Here is an 18744-nt window from a genome sequence, read left to right on the forward strand (position 1 = left end):
TTCCGTAGAATCTCGCAGTGTCGATGGAATAATCCATTCGTGACGCTGGAATGGGAAAAGTTAGATGAATTCAGCATGCAGAGGCAGTTTATTTTCACGGCTGTATCTCTCACGAAGATACCGTAGACGAATTGCTTGACAGGATAAGCTGAACTACTGAACTATGGAACCCTTATTGCCAGGATAGCAGATTCGACTAGATTTTCGAGGAACAAATGAAAGTCAAAATGATATCTAGACAAAGGAATTTGTTTCCTTTCAGGGAACGATATCATAGGAAACAATGAATGAAATTGATGTTTAGAGGCTTCCAATTTGCTACATAACACTCATAGCCCAGGAATTTCATTTGAAACATTGTAACATTGTTGAGGGTTATGTTGTAACTTCATTTTAATAAACTCCAATATTTTTTATTTACGATTATTATTTTTATATAAATCTTTTAATATGATTGCCTAATATTCCGGCCCAGACATTCAACTTTTGGGGATGTTGGGTATGTATTTCTGCGTATTGTCTTGGGTTTTCATCTGACCAATAACGGCAATTGTGACGGTTCACGCAACCATTTAAATAAAATGATCTTTCGTCCGAAAAACAGATGTTATAAAGCAGCTCGGGATTTTGTATTAATCTCTCACTCATGCCCTAAAAAAACTCCTGTCTTCGGTCAAAATCATCCTCATTGAGTTCATGAACAACTTTGATTTTGTAAGGATGGAATTTGTGGTTTTTAAGGATTCTCCATGCGCTCATATGGCTTATTTCGACCATTGCTGATAAACCTCTGGTACTTAACCTGGGATTGGCGATGACTTGACCAATCACTCCAATCGCATTATCATCATTCACTACCCTTCTCTGAACATTTCTTTTCTTATTTAAAACCGATCCTGTCTACCTGAATTTTGTGACCAAATCCAGAACGTGATTTCTGCTTAGGTGTTTACCAGGGTTTTGCTCGTTTATTAAAATTGATGTTCATTTAGCATTATGGTCGTTGCCAAATAATAAAGCAATAACTGAAACCCTTTCAGCAGTAGTGTAAGGCATTTTTAAACAAATAACAATACACGATCTGTTTAAACAAAAAACCAAACGATGTACTAATGAAAACTGGAAGAAGAGGAGTCGGTATTGATTTTAAAAAAGGGATTTCATTTAACAAAAAACTGATGAGAAGAACTGCTCGAATTTTTTTTTATTTAGGCATACAAGTTACCGGGTGGTTTGTCTGATGTATTATTAACATGATAATTTCAACTTAAAATTACTTCGAAAACTAATCGATACAAAAATGTTCTTTTAACAGAGTTGTGAAGGTATTCGAAAGACCTTCAAAACAAGGTGCCACTCGACCTACTTTCCCTATCTAAATAAGGGTCGTCGGACGCACCCCTCCGAGGGGGTGCATACTACAAAAAATCTGATTAGTCTGAAAGGTGTCCCCCTTTAATTAGAAATCGACATGTCAAAGCTTTTTTTTTAAATCTTACTTTTTATATTCAAAAACGGCTCTGTTAAGTTTTCGTTGTTACACACTGTATACTACCAAGTTTCAATGCTTGAAACATTTCATTCTCATACAATAAGAAGAGTAGGGGTCCAAGATCTGACCCTTGGGGTACTATTTGCATGACACTAGCTTTGCTGAATTATTTGTTCACGACGTTCTCAATATACCTGAGAACTGTTCTCTTGAAAAAAATATACTCCTTTCAATTTGAACAGGATCCTAGTTTTCGTTATTGCGTTCAATGTAATTTCCTTCAATTACGTTTGTTTTGTGAATATTTTTGAGAAGGAATGTTCTAGATTTAATCACGTAGTATTCGAACAACAGGTGACGAACACTATAATACTTTTAATAATGACTAGGCAAACGCCAGCAACAGGTCTGCCAGGCTGAATCAATAACCGCCGAGTATCAGTTCCCCATTTCACACCCTCTTTTTGTAGTCACGATGCGATGCTTTATTCTACTCCACCAACTGGCTGAGGGCAGGTTTGGAGGGTGGAATGACGGCCAAGGCCTGCTGCGGCGTTGAATTCAGACGAGAAGGGAATGAATAAAATAACCAAAATGGCTCGACTGAACAGTGTTGGGGTTTTTTTTTAGAAGAAAAGACCCTATAGGTTGATTTTTCGATGAAAAAGTTGAAAAATAAGTTTGAATTTGTTAGATTGGGAGTATTTAATTCAAAGAAGCTGATTTAGCTTAGTATTTATTCATTTTTGGGTATTTGAGAAGTACATACTAACATACTAACATCTGGGCTGAAAATTCCGGGTGTGAGACAGAAAGCGCTGATTTTTTTTCCAGCGAGCAGTCTCTTGGAGTCTCAGGACAGAAAAAAGTCGCTGGGGGCCAGAAGTTCTGAATGAGACCCCCTGTATATTTCTACCTGAAAAACTAATAAATAGAGTTTATTCTATGATTTTCACTATAAGGGTTTTACAAAAATCGCGACACGTGTTCAATTCAGTTTGATGGTGAGAGTTTTTGAATTTGTTTATTTCCATACTCTCCAACAGGTTTCAAAGCTGCTACCTTATGTTGATATGGGTGGGTGGACGAATTATGAATGATAATATCTGTATGTGCTGGTTTACGATAAATTGAAAAATCATGTTTGTTGTTATCATATCAGCATAAGGTAGCAGCTTTTAACAGTATGACCCACAGACTGATAAATGTACCCTTGTCAGAAGCGAATTTCAATAAAGAACTGAATATAATAAACCAAATAGCCGTCAACAATGATTATGATAGTGGCCTGATACATTCTTTATTATCAAATAAGTTATACAGTCAAGCTTTGAAAGAAGTTTACCCAACTCGAAGAGAGGAGGATAAAAGTTATAGAACCTCAACCTACTTAGGCCAACCCACTACAAATATTTCAGATTTTCTGCACAGCAAAGGTGTAAATACTGCTTTGAAAACCAACAACTTGGGTATGTATATTAAAAATAACAAAGATAAAATTTCAGTTTCAGAAAAATCAGGAGTGTATAAATTATCGTGTGGGTCATGTCCGATGTTTTATATAGGTCAAACTGAAAGAACGTTAAAAACTCGCATAAAGGAACATAAATATAGTTTTCAGAACGGAAAAATAAATTCCACATTTGCCAGTCATCTAATCTCAGAGGGACATGAGTTCGACCATGAATACAAACCCCCTCCATTTCCAGAAGGGATGAACCTGTTGGAGAGTATGGAAATGAACAAATTCGAAAACTCTCATCATATTATGAATGATCAAACCGAATTGAATAATTCGCCTTTATTGAATTTGTTCACACGCAGGTAATAATAGTAAGGTATATTTACAGGTAGACTTTCGAAAAATGTATTGATACCTGATTTTTTGAGGTACATTTTTTCAGGTAGATTTATTACTTAGGTAGACGAATAGTTACGTTATAGTATATAAGGTGTAATTTAGAAGTAACTTTAGTTATGCTTGAAGAAGCTATTGTATAGCAAAACACGTGTCGCGGTTTTTGTAAAACCCTTATAGTGAAAATCATAGAATAAACTCTATTTATTGGTTTTTTTAATATGAATTTTCATTAAGTATCGACCAGTTCTGTTCAATTATTTCTACCTAAATAGATTGCCAACTGAACTTAGAAGGTTATCATGAATTTAATTTGAAAACCATAATCTCCAGAGTTATGGATCTTTTCCACTTTTCATCAAGTTTTTCATGCAATTCTAAATTAAAACAAGATAATACATATCGGATTTAATATTCATTGTTTGAGTTATTATCCGTGTTAGGAATCACACGTTAAAAGGTAACACCTCGTTAATGCTTAGCTCGCACAAGTTTCGACTTTTGAGGGTTGTCGTTCGTAGGGGTGCGACAGCTGGTTAACGGAAAAACAGATTTTAAACACTTTTTTGTTGTTTGAAGGTGATTGACAATGTTTCATGATGAATTTTACTAGTTTGGACTTTCATTGTCTAATATATAAAATGATTTGAAATCCCCGAAACAACTGAAAAAAAAAATTGAAAATGAATAGCTGAAAATAACAATTATATTAAGCAAAAATAACCTGAAATGAGATGATAGTGGAATAAAATACAAGGAAAAATAGAACGATTGAACAAAAATAAAGAAATACAAATGAAAATAGAATAAAAAGTTAAGAGATTCCAAGCCAAGTTAGTTCACGACGTTTCGATTGTTAGTATCTACAATCATCTTCGGGTGATGACTGGACAGATTCCTCCAAGAGATGACTATTTACGGGTCGTTCGAGTACTTTCACTTATCCTCACTTTCGACACTAAGTGGGAAACATCTGTATACCGAAAACACACTCACACGGGACAGTATCTGAACCACGAATCCAACCACCATCAATCGACGAAAAGAGGAATCATCCAGACTCTATTAGACGGTGCTTTCGTGCTCTGTAATACAAAGGAAGGTCTCGAGGAGGAAGTAGACATCATCAAAAATGATCTTCAATGGAATGGCTACTCCAAAGCGATGGTAGAAACGACTTTGGCTGAAAGACAGCAGGAGCCTCACAAGAAAGAGATGCCGTCACAACCAGTGCTAGCACTTCCCTACATCAGAGAATCATCGGAGAGGATAAGAAGAATTGGTTCCAAGAACAACATCAGAATCTGCTTCAGATCCGGTAACACTATCCGTAGCAGCTTCACGAAAACCAGGCCACCAAACGCGGACTGCGATTTCAAGAATTGCATTTACCGGATACCCTGTGAGTGCGGAAAATCCTATATTGGTGGAAACTAAGAGGCCATTGAATGTTCGCATTGCCGAGCACAAGAAACACACACAGCGAGGGGAAACTAGCAAATCAGGAATAGCAGACCATGTTTGGACCCATCAACACAACATTGAGTGGTCCCAAGCTGAGATCATACACAGAGAGGAACATTGGTTTAAGAGAAAATTCAAGGAAGCCGCATACATGTTTCTCAACAACGTATTCAGCCAAGCTAGCGTAGAGATACGCAACATATGGAAAACCATCATCAAGCCAAAATTGGCCAACTCCCGCCAAACGGTCATCTCCCACTGAACCAGTGAAGCGGAAAAATGGAAAGCATGATAAGTGAATGTACTACTCGAAGGACCCATAAATAGTCATCTCTCGGAGGAATCAGTTAACTTTTTATTTTATCATCATTGGTATTTCTTTATTTTTGTTCAATCGTTTTATTTTTCCTTGTATTTTACTTCACTATTATTTCATTTCAGGTTTATTTTGTTTAATATAATTGTTATTTTCAGCTATTCATTTTTAATTCTTCGTCTTCAGTTGTTTCGGGGATTGCAAATCATTTTTTCTATTATACAATGGAAGTCCGAACTAGTGAAATTCAAATTTTTTTTTTGAAAAATCAATCTGAATGTTCGAATAAATACATTCTCGGATACACTTAAAAACCCTTCTTGTAGCCTTCAAAACTGTACTACCATCGATGGTATGATATGGTATTCGTTATCGCTATCTGGAGATCATCAATACTATCTCAGCGATTTTCATACACCTCGTTCTTTAAAAATCCATAGAAATAAAAATGTATGGGTGTTATGCCCGGAGAACGAGAAGGCCAACGAACTGGTCATCTGGTAGCAAGATATGGTGAAAGTACCAAATCCTTGTCTCTCATGTTGGACCTGCGATTTTGTAGGTACGTGTGGTAGATACCCAACGGGAAAACAACAGCTAACCCAGCTAATGCCTCGCAGAAAGCTGAAGTAAAAGCATCAGGCACTTGTGCAATGTCACAAGTAACTTCCTATATATGAAAAGCTGAAACTGATTTCATTCGGTCGGGTTGACCACCCACAGATCGGTTTCGGAGTACTAGCTCCTCGTCAGTACCCCTGCGTCACCTGCCGATAAAGTCTGCGTCAGTAAGCAAATTGGGAGTAAGCAAATTGAGACCTCGGCGCTGCGTCAAGCCACAAAAGCCTCAAAGTTTGTTACTACCTCAGCAGAACGTAGATTGAAACCTCAGTGTGATCAGTTTGTTGGAAACGGCTTCAAAGTTGAAGCCGAAACGTTGAACAATTAAAAACACCTGGACTTCAGATTATCAGATTGATAAGGTGTCATCTGTCATCTCGGACGGATATACATCCGTTCGTCTTTGACATTATCACGACGTTTCGGCAAGACCTCATTTGTAATTCTCATGTGCTCTGTTTGACAGCTGAACTTGAAATTGTTTTTGAAGAATTGTAAACGCGATGTTAACAGGTTAACACACCACATTATGAGGCAGAACAAACACTGCTAGTTCTCTATTTTGTGTAATTTGTTTTCGCAATTTTTACATATGTTGAAATATAGAGGATTTGTTTGTGTAATTGTAATTTGTAATTTGTAATGTGTAATTTGTAATTTCTGCTCATGAGTTGCTGACAATTAATTTTTGAAAGACTTGATAGAAAAAAATATTTTTTTCATTTGGAAAATGATTCATAATTAGGGGCTTTCCCTCCTTCGTTTCCCCAGGGCCTCCAGACTTCGGAATCCGGCCCTGTATAGTACAAATTATAAGTGTAATCTTTGAAAATGAATTTCTTTCGAATGCACATGCATAGATCAGAATAAAATCTTCGAATTTTATGTGGTGTACTTACAAATCGATATGATCAGTTTATCCATTATAGTAAAGCAGAGGTCAAGCTCGTAAGGACTTACCTGAAAGAAAAAAAAAGTATTATTTGATAGAGAAATATTGAAAATTTGAGTTTTGTAGGTCTCAATCTACTTCAATATAAGACCAGAATACTAATTTATTCGAGAAACATGTAAAGGGTGTAATATTGTTCAATTAACGAAATCAAAATTCTCAATGTGAGGCTGAATGCTTGAAATTTAAGCAAAATCAAGGAGCTCCATGTGATATATGAATATGAAAAGTCCATTCTGCTTGGTGACTCTGAAAGCGTAGTTTGTAAATACACCTGTCTAGAGAATAGCAGAGCTCAATCTCCCTTTGGGTCACATTTTTTTCAATTATCTTTCATGTCTGCATACCAAAAATCCGATCTTTCATATTGATAACACAGACGATGAACCTTCTTTCAATATGAAGTGTATAAAAAACTAATCAATAGAGTTTATTCTATGATTTTCACTATAAATCATTATATTATTATAATGAAACGATATCGAGTGGTCCAACGAAAAGTATGCACCTTGCTTTTGTCCTTTTTTTGTAACTTAACGCAAAAATGCTCGGACAGGTCAATTTTGTTTTTGAGGGGGACACATTTTAGATGTATTTTTCTACCTGTGCCTTCAACCCCCTAGCGAGGGTGAGTAACAACCCTAAAATTTTAAATGGAAAGTGGGGTCGAGTGATATATCATTTGAAAGGGCACAAAATTCTCTTTCCAATGATACCTAATTTGTTGTATTTACTTGAATAGTTATAAAAAAAGCAAAAACATTTACTCGATATTTTTGGTGTTAATGAAAATGCGGAAAAACGGCATTTTTGTCACTACTACATTCCTCAATTTCTCTCGTGCGTTTTTGGTTCAAATAACAACAGCAGATAAGTGTGCAAAAAGGATTTAGGCAAACGTTAATTGATTCAGTTCGGTTGCTTTTCAAATTATTTCAACTTCACTGTAAAAATGGTTTATTCCATTCATGAACGATTTGAAATTGTTAAACTTCATTATCAACATAATAGTTGTGCTAGACTTACTGCTCGCCTCTTTAATAACAGTCATCCCGGGAAAAATGTGAATGATTCGTACGTTGCCAAGTTAGTCCAAAAGTTTGTCGATACCGGATCTGTCTGTAATGTGAAACACCAGCAACGGAAACCGATCAGAAATGAAGCAGTGGAAGTCGCTGTTTTGGGACATGTTGAATTGGATCATACTCAAAGTACCCGTCAGCTTGCTGCAGCCTCAGGTGTCTCCCGTTCGTCCATAATACGGATATTGAAAGCCTATAAATTTCATCCGTACAGAATCAAATTAGTACAGGAACTCAATGAAGATGATCCTGATAGAAGGCTGCAATTTTGTGAACAACTGAGCCAGCTACTAATTGATGATACGCACCTATCATTCAACACGTGCTTTTTCGATGAGAGTACATTTTTTTTGAATGGAGCTGTGAATAGGCATAATTGCCGTTACTGGGATGACAGTAACCCACACTTATTCCGAGAGGTCCATACCCAGTACCCTCAAAAAATCAATGTCTGGTGTGGCATATTAGGTAGTCATATCGTAGGGCCACTTTTTATTCCTGGGAATTTAACTGGTGAGGTCTACCTGAACATGCTTGAAGATACAATTGATCCTTTCATAACAGAAATAATTGAAAATGACCAAAATCATAATGATGATCGGCTTCATTTCCAGCAAGATGGAGCAGCTCCTCACTATGTTGCTCCGGTAAGGGAGTTTTTAGATGACCAGTTTCCTGGACGGTGGATTGGAAGAAGAGGCCCCATCGAATGGCCTGCCAGGTCACGTGATTTATCGCCTTTAGACTTTTTCCTTTGGGGACACTTGAAAAATAAATGTTTTGCTACGCAGCCCGAGTCCATAGAAGATCTTCGCCAACGAATTACAGCAGAGTGCAGAAGTATAACACCTGATATGCTACAGAATATTAGCAATAGATTTGAACAAAATCTGTATTATTGTATGGAAGCAAATGCTTCAGCACTTGCTGAAGTGAGATTTTACTAAGTCAATTACACATTTCAAAGTACTGGGTTGTAGTTGTTTTTCTTCATAATACCTACATGTTTCAGTGAAATACAACAAATTAGATATCATTGGGAAGATAATTTTGTGCCCTTTCAAATGATATATCACTCGACCCCACATTCAATTTAAAATTTTAGGATTGTTACTCACCCTCGCTAGGAGGTTGAAGGCACAGGTAGAAAAATACATCTAAAATGTGTCCCCCTCAAAAGCAAAATTGACCTGTACGAGCATTTTTGCGTTAAGTTACAAAAAAAGAAGAAAAGCAAGGTGCATACTTTTCATTGGACCACTCTGTATGCACCAGTACTGAGGCAAATTTGGTAATTTTCTTACGTTCACAACTACCTCTATCGCAGTACTATTTCCAATGTAATTTGAATATTTTTCATTCAGCATTCAGTTCAATTCCCAGTGATTGATGGTGATGACTTTAGTTTTTTGTTCATACCGCTTCCCAGACATTAACTATTAGTGGTTTTATATTCATAATCTCATTTTCCAACTGAATATTGAAAATCAATTTTGATGTAAAATCTTATCTGTGATTCATGCCAACAAACAGAAGTTCACAAGAAAATGTCCCGGTTGTTTCTCGATAAGAGTTTATTTTGCTTGTCAAAACATCCAAAATGCCCATTTGATTATAGTCCATTTGATTTAATGAATTTTGTCTTGTTTTCCCATAGCAGAAAAAAGTTGAAGTATTTTTTTAAGCATAGTTACTTTCATTTTGTTTCAGTTTGTGTCAACATTATCTAAATAACTCAAATTAAACAAAAAATCTTTGAAACATATCTAGCCAACTATTTTGATTGAAATTATTTTCATTGAGCTGATATGATATAATATGATTACTTTATATCAGCTTTATATCGAAATGTTAGACTGTTCTCCGAAGAACTCTGGTTGTCTCATCAATTATTATAACAAAATCTCCCTTGGTGAGACGAAAGAAAACCCTCTGAGTCAAAATTTGGATTAACGTGGTTTTATCTTTCAACGTGCGACTTCTAGATTTCCATGACGTGAAAACATCACGACTGAGTGAGTAGGTATGATTCTGTCCTATTTATAAAACAGCGGAAATTCTAGGTCATCATTTTGAGTTATCACTCTAAAATAAATGATACAATAAACCACCAAAGTTTTACCAAAGTTTGTGTATCATTCATATTCTTGCATACACACACCTCTTGTTGAGGTTTCATTACTTTCATCTTTGTAACATACTTCCGTAATTTTTTTAAATGGTTTTGTTAATGATATAATCACGTCTATGTTTTATAATGGCACAGAAAAGTTAATATTTCATCGCGCTTCCATTCTGTCAGAATGAAAATGACAAAAAAAAACTCAGTTACGAATAAGCTACCCAATATAGACCTACAAAAATTCATAATCTATCAGAATTGATTCGATAATTTGCTACTTTTCAATATATTTTCTTGTAAACAAAAATCTCCAAAGTTTTTCTGAGAAACGAATAGGTAGATTCTGCAAATTTTACATCTCACACGTCATTCTATCCAGACTCTAGAGCCCTATTATTCACTAGAACTCAACAGTTGAGCTGCCATCTACTTTAATTTTTTTAAACTGATACGTAGATTATTTTCAAGTTGGCCACATTTATAGCATTGTCTAGACAATGTTTATAGTACGTTATATAAAAATATCATAAAGAATTATGGGAAACACATGAATAATAGAAGGATTTTATATTCATATGTGCGCAATATCAGAATTATCTCTGTGGAACAAAATTATACTTGTGCTGCCATGTACCGGAGAGAAGCCGAAGTTTCAAAAGGACAGTTGAACTTCAGAAAGCGCATCACAGATGTAGGTAATGGGGATGACTGAATCAATAAAATGGCATACGCGCATTAGAATTAGAATAGACGACAGTAATTCTGGTACATGTAATTATTTATCTCTCACCTTTTGTCACTCTGTTGCACATATGAAAAACAAATAGTTTCTGATTTAAATGGGCACTACTATCGAAAACAAGACACAAGACCTTTCATCAATGGATAATTCATGATTGAACCAATATGCACAGCATTGCACCCGTGCGGAGCCAGGGCGGCTTGCTGGTATTCGTATAAATTTTCTATGCTAATTGGTCCTTTGAAGTTATGAGTTCAGAATTAGATTCACTTTTAAAACCACTTAATGTTACATTATATTTGTAACAAGTCAAATCAACATGAGTGGATAAAAATTGTTGAGAATTGAAAAAATGAAAAAACAGACAACACACAAACATACATGAAATATTGGAAACAGGTAATGAAAAACATGAGTGACACTGCAGTTTTTATTTGACTCTGAAATGACTGATGTCTCTTTCATACCAAACAGATGAGGAAAAAAGACGATAAAATATATTGAATCAAAACCTTGACAACAATGTTTTCGTTTAAGTGCAATACTATTTATGAGATTTCAGTGCCTACTATTATTGAATTGTACACGAGATATTTTTTGGCATACTTTGAAAATAGATGAAATTCAAAACCCAATGGTTTTTTTCAGAAACAGACGGTCTAAGTTTGGGAATTTTGGGTTCCCTTGAAAACCTGTGAAAGTCTGAGTTGGTTGAGAAATTTTTAATATTACTGAATATTATTGTAACATTTTGATATGGAGTGTACGCAGATTTGCAGTTGGCAACAAATGCGTCAAAAATTTCTCGAATCGGGCATAATTTATCAATTTCTCTTCTTTCTGATCGAGAATTGAGATTATCAAATCTAATATTGAAGTAAAAACTTAACACGGATCTTTGACATTGTTAGACGGAATTGCTCAACACCTGTCCGCTGTTGTTCCACAATTCATCAGCATTCAGACGGCTAGATTTGATTACTCCCGCCAAATAGAGTAGTCCAATTAGAGCCTGTAATTCATTTACGTCCGTTTCCTTGGTATTTCTTTCACGGGTATAATTATCCTTTTTATTTCGAATAAGCATATTGGTATACTCCAACTATTGTACTTAGCATTTCGTTAATAAAAAAGTATTTCCAAATATCTAGAGGTGTTTTCAAATTTTTTACAGCTGCTTTAGCACCTGGCATACGAGTGATCAAGTTCACAGCCCTGGTCCGTGGAGGAGGGTGTTTCGCCTACTTAGTTTTCTGATCTTTTCCGATGAAGTAAGGTACTCCTGAGGGCCACTGTTTCTACGTCACCATCCTCAATCTCTTTCTTCGAATTAGAATCTATTTCATGCGTTTCTACAATATCCTCTTCTATGTCTTCATCGGAGTCGTTCGGGTCATCTTCAGTAACTATATTTTCATTGAGACACTCTAACATTAGTTTATTGTAATCGTTCTTGTTCTTTTTCGTATGACGCCAGCTAGTAAATTATTAATTATTCAGTAAAAGTAACAAAACTAAACGACTGCACTTCTGTGCGGCATACGATACACTGATGAACACAACAGTAAGCCCAAGGAATACAGAGTGTGGCGGGATGGTTTGGCAGAGGAAATTAAAATGAAGTACGAAAATATTTGGTTGCGGAATGTGAGTCCGTGCGCCAGTCACGGAAGGTTAAAAACAAAGTTACTCTATGATTTGACTCCCCAATTATCAGCAATTATTAGATTTCAATGATTCTAGAGAGAGAGTTCAGCAACAAAAATTTTCACTTCAATTTCCGGAAAGTTAATTATATAATCACCGGCCTCGGGAGGATTCCTTCCGGTCGCAACACATATCGATTTGAGAAGCCAGGTTATAAGACTGGACTTCATTATGTATACCGGGAAGAATTCGAAATTGCATCGCTGAAAGTCTGAAAAATATTTCCATGCGAGTCATGAATATCTGAAATATTTTCATTTTCCCAGCGCCAGATTCCTATCAGAGAATTTATTAAACTTTTGAATGGAAATTACAGCTACGTGATTGAAGACGTTCCAACATTGATGAAAAAATGGGGTGTGAACTCAGGCTGCTACTCAGAATTTTCATGAAGTGTTGGAAAAAAGTATTCTTTTTTGATGTAACGATAGGGATTCCAATTCGAATCAAACTTTCGAATGAGAGTTTTTCATCTGAACTTCATTTGAGTTTTTGATGAGTGTAGTAATGTCTGATTCTGATATCGGTTTCATTTACTTTCATTAATTTTGCTTCTTCGAAATGCCTCACTATGGGAAACTCTGTCACGAACATGAATAATGAAAACAGTGGAATATAAAAGAAATATAATACGTTTGTGTGAATATTTCGACTGATTACTTCTATTCAAATTCTGCATTATTGTAAGAACGGCTTTTTTGTTTCAAAAATCATAGAGAGAGCCGTTAACCACCATATCCTTGAATATTTGAGAGGCTTCATCATCTTGAGCGATCATCAATATGACTTTCGGAAACAAAGATCAACAGACGACCTTTTATCGTATGTCACCCATATTTAGAATAACGCTATCAAGAAACATGGAGAGTCATGAACTGTTGTGCTTGATATTTCTAAGGCCTTTAACCGTGTGTGGCTTGAGGGTTTGCTGGCCAAACTTCAATGCAATAGCTTATCGGATTATTTTTCTGTATGGCTCTCCAGCTTCCTGAAATAACGTTTCCTCCAAGTGGCCGTGGATAGATATCTCTTGAATACTTTTATCATCAACGCTGGTGTTCCCCAGGGATCCATATTGTCTCCAACCCTCTTTTTATTGTATATCGACGACTTATTGGAAAAAACCAATAATCCAATATATTGCTTTGCTGACGACAGCACACTTCTCTCTTCATTCCATTTGGATTCCAGGACATCGGCTGCGGATGGTTGCATATCTTGATGAGCACACATCTTTGGTGTAGTAATGTATATTACTGGAGTTTTTTCCCAACACCAAATTGTTATTTTTAACACCTCGACACGTGTTTCGATCACCAAGTGATCATCTTCAAAGAGGAAGATTAAAACTAAGAACTAGTGCGAGCTAATCCTATTCATGCTATAAAGGTAACCCATTCAGGTAAACCATGCAGGCGTACCAACCATACAGGTATACTAACCTAAATTAATTTTACAATATAATTTCTACAATATATGTTTATATAAAACAATAAATGTTTTATATAAACATATATTGTAAAATAATAGATAAGGCAAAATAGTAAAATTAATTTAGGTTGGTATACCTGTATGGTTGGTACGCCTGGATGGTTTACCTGTATGGACTGCCTTTATAGCATAAATAGGATTAGCTCGCACTAATTCTTAGTATTAATCCTCTTTGAAGATGATCACTTGGTGATCGAAACACGTGTTAAGGTTTTAAAAACAACGATTTGGTGTTGGGAAAAAAACTCCAGTAATATTCAGGCAGTGTTGCCAACCCCAGCATAGAGCAAAACTGCAGATATGTTTGAAAAAAACTGTAGAAAACTGTAAATATCCAATTCAAATACAGTTAATATACATCTTTATCTTTTTATTATTTAGTATTTTATTGATAGTAATAAATAGAATACATTATAGGGAGGGAATTCAAATCATATAATTATAAAAGTTTAATCAAATTGAACGTCAAAAGTCTGATACATTAAGATATGTTAATAGCTAGCTACTATCTCATTTTTAATTTGTAAATCTTCTTAATTATCCGTTTCATCTTTATTTATGTTGAAATCGTACATATTTTTAATGAATTTTTTGAAATGGTCACTTGTCGCTTGAAACTCGAAACAATTTTTAATTTCTGACTTAGTGCGCAAGATATCTTTTATTGTTGTTGTAGAAAGTTTATCTCTCAGTTTCGTTTTCATAATATTAATGCTCGAAAGTAAGCGTTCCATCGTAGCAGTGCTGTGCGGCAAACATAGAAGCAGCTTCTTGGTTAAAGTCGATTATAGTGGAAACATTGCAGAGCCGTCGCCTTTTTTTATTTTGGAAACATGCCACCAAAATTTATCTACACTAGGCCTCTCAGTCTCGTCAAAATTTAAGCTCCATTCTCTATCCATTTCTGTTATATTTTCTGGACAAATACTTGGTAAATGATATAATAAATCAGAAATTGAAGTTATCTGTTTTTTGCTCAAATCATGACCTAAAATCGCTTGTGGATTCAACACTGTAGCGCCTAACGTTCTTCATCGGCAAAAGGAAACCTCTGTTTGATTTGGGCTACTGCCTCAATGTAAAAAAAATTGACAGTTTATCGTCATCCAACTCTCGAGTGTCTCTTTTCAATCGAATTAAATTTGGTACCATTCCTCCAACATATGTTTCCAATAACGGCAAATGCCATTAAACCCACCCACTAAACAAGAGTCAATAAATTTCTGCTCGTATCTCAGTACTTTCTTCTTTCTTGGTGGGGATTTATCAACATCTGACTCACTTTCACTATTGCAACTATGCATATTCGATAGTAGTAGGTTTTACTCAAGCTGACTATGTAGTGTACGGAATACGTAGCAAATAAAATAGATGACGCAAGCTTCTTAAATAAAAAAACTGTAGATTTCGAGACCTAAACAAAAAATTGACAGAATTTCGAAAAAACTGTAGATCTACAATTGTAACTGTAGAGTTGGCTACACTGATGTCAGGATAGACGATTCCGCTTTCTGCTTCGATGAGTTTGTTGGAGGTTAAAATGGTCAGCAATATGCCTTGGTCTGTAATTGCAAAGGATGCCTCTCAAAAGTTTGTTATACTGTTCCGCACCAGAAAACAACACACCTCAGGAAGCTGCTGGATTCTATCCAGAAAAGAGCCATCCGCCTATTCGGAGATACAAACGACAAACATCTGGAACATCGAAGAAAGGTTGGAGATTTATCTCTATTTTATTTCAACTCAGTATATCTCAAACTTTACTGTTTGAAAACTCTTTCATATGAAGAACTGCCTGAAAGAAAAATCTTGAGAACGCTTTTCCAAATAAATTTAATCACTAGCGATTCAAATCCAACATCTCGAAGAAGTGTAAACTCCGTCTCTCGCAACTGGTTTCCTAGAACGGTCAATAATATGATAAGTATTAAAGTATGAGAATGAATTATATAAAAGGGATTTGAATATGAGAATAAACTACTTAATATATGAATTTAAAAACACATGAGATAATATAAAATCACAAATATAAGTATAAATATAAAAAGTTGGCAGTTTTGACATTTAATATTATTTGAATATAAAATCATACAAACATAAAACTAAATTGACAAGTATAAAATCACAATTGTAAAATACGCGTAGTAATAATATATAAAAACATGTTGAAATCGATATGGATTTGTTGTTGGAGAAGGATGTGATATATATTAACGAAACGATAGTGCCCATATATACACATATATACATACATATATGAACACATATGTATTTCAGAATTGTAAGTGGACAATATAGCAGAGGTACGTATGATTTTTCCCCATCTACTCAAATAGACGTAGAAGTTCAAGTCTCTGACTTTGAAGAATATGCTCTTTCAACTCTTTTTTGAAGCGATTGATATTTGAGATAAATTTTATATTTTCAGGAATTCGGTTGTAGAGTTTAGGCGCAAAGTAAGTAAATGATCTTTGTTTAATGACCCTGACCATTAGGGGTGTAGTATACTGATCTCTTTGGAGGGTGTGATACTGATGTGAAGGAAGCGATGCCGTATGTCTATTTGTATGATATTTAGTGCTGGAGCATAAAAAAATACAACTGTCATATGTCTAACAGACGAGTTTGGATGTATAATTTATCAGAAGGATACCTACCATTTTTAGAGAATATTAATTTAAGAAAACGCCTTTGCATAATTTCAGTTTGAGAAATATGACTATTTAATCCTCCTCCTCAAACTACTATTCCATAGCGGATATGACTTTCCACAAGCGAGTAGTATAAATTTTTGATATATTTTAGAGGTAGGAGTTCTTTGAGTTTCCTAAATTTTAATAGAATGGTCCTCAATTTATTGACGATATATTTAATATGGAGGTCCCAGAAATTCCGACCCACGTATACCTAAAATCGCATACTCCTTGTTCATTCACGAGTTAGAAACAATTTTTTATTCTATTCGTCCCGCACAGGAAAAATTTTATGGTGATTATGAACAGTTCCAGAGATATTCAAAGAGAATTCGATTATCTCCGGAATAAATCAAAGAAAGCCTCTATTTTGAATCACAATATTATTCGATGCTGGTGAATTCCCATCGCTTGCTTTTGAATAATTATTATCTGTGATTCAAGCTAGCGTGAGATGTTTCAAAAAAGAAAGCGGCATGGAAATACATGTCTCTGTTGCCAGATTCTAGAAACATTCTTCAGTTTCACGTTTGACTCACATATATCATTGAATCTTTCGAAATGTATAGTGCTATGATTTATTTACGAGATGTACTCTGTGAATAGTGAAAAATCAGCTCATTGTGGTTTGAATTTTTGTACTAACCTCAATTTTGCGAAGTTAACAACTGACAGATTAAAATAATGGTTATTATGCCACTTTATACTCGGTTACTCCGAGGAAAAAGTGACATGGTGGGACCATTCTTTGCTTTTTCGGCGGCGATGAGTTAACGAACACAACTCTCTAGAAATAGTAAAAACTACCATATAGTAGATTAAAAACACTACCTTGTAATAATTTGAAGATATGTTTTTATTATTTCAGTACTACTAACTTTAATTTCACGAAGTTACCAAAATATTTATTCACTTTTGTAGTGGTGACCTCAATTTCGTAAATTTAACAATTGATAGATTCAAATAATGTTCAATATGCCACCTTATACTAGAGTATAAGGTGGCATGATGTGTCCATTTTCAACTTCATCAGCGGCGATGAATTAATAAACACAACCCTCTCATAGTAGTTCGTTCCTAATGATTATTCGAAAAGATATAATTTTTCTATATTCTACGAAGTTAACAATCGACAGATTTATTGGATTTTCATTTTAACTATGCCACCTCATACTCGGTTACTCCGAGGGTAAGTTGACATCGTATGAATCTTCATTGCTTCATCGGCAGCGATGACAGATTCAATCAATGTCTATTATGGGTACTATGCATTATGCCACCTTATACTCGGCTACTACGAGTACGAGGTTGCATTATTCACCCATTTTCTGCATCATCAACGGCGATGAGTTATTTGAACACAACCCTCTAGAAATATTGTAAAACTAGATTAAAGTGATTTGAGAAAACTACCTTACGATACTTTAGAAATATATTTTCTATTTTTGTACTACTGACTTCAATTCTGAGACGTTACCAATCGACAGATTCATTTGATGTTCATTATGCCACCTTATAGTTGGTTACTCCAGGGATAAGGTGGACCATACTTTGCTATTTCGCCGCTGCGATGAGTTAATTAACACAATCCTCTAGAAATAATGGAAAACTACCTTATAGTAATTCGGAATTATAATATTCTTTCATTCCACAACTGAACTCGATTTTACGGAATTAACAAATGACAGATTCAATTGATGTTCATTATGCCACCTCATACTCGGAAGGTATTATGCTACCCTATACTTAGCTACTCTGAGTATGAAGTTGCCTCATTTGCTTATTTTCTGCTGCATCGTCGGCGATGAATTAATGAGCACAACCCTCTAGAATTAATGTAAAACTAGCTTATAGTGGTTTGGAAATTCAGTATTTCTCATCATTTAATTATCGACCTTAGTTTTACGAGGTTTACAATTGACAGATTCAATTAATGCTCATTATGCCACCTTATTCCCGGAGGGCATTATGTATTATGCCACCTTATACTCGGTTACTACTAGTATGAGGTTGAATTATTGGTCCATTTTCTGTTTAATCGGTGGCGATTTCTCTACTGACCTCAGTTCTACGAAGTTAACAATTGACAGATTAAATTCATGTTTATTATGCCAATTTATACTCTAAATAACCGAGTACAAGGTGGCATAAAGAATAATGCCACCGAGTGTAAGGTGGGATTATACTCGGTTACTTCGAGTTCA

The 18744-nt window shown here is 35.2% G+C and overlaps 1 protein-coding gene across 5 annotated transcripts in view; it reads right to left on the reverse strand.

Moving 5' to 3' along the window:
• Syt7 (Synaptotagmin 7) overlaps positions 1-18744 on the reverse strand; it is a 703683-nt gene that overhangs the window by 192413 nt on the left and 492526 nt on the right. The gene's annotated exons all lie outside the window — the stretch shown is intronic.

Source organism: Leptinotarsa decemlineata, unplaced genomic scaffold, assembly GCF_025532065.1.
Source record: "Leptinotarsa decemlineata unplaced genomic scaffold, Ldec_3_MD MMD2_P_RNA_scaffold_1, whole genome shotgun sequence".
Lineage (NCBI taxonomy): Eukaryota > Metazoa > Arthropoda > Insecta > Coleoptera > Chrysomelidae > Leptinotarsa > Leptinotarsa decemlineata.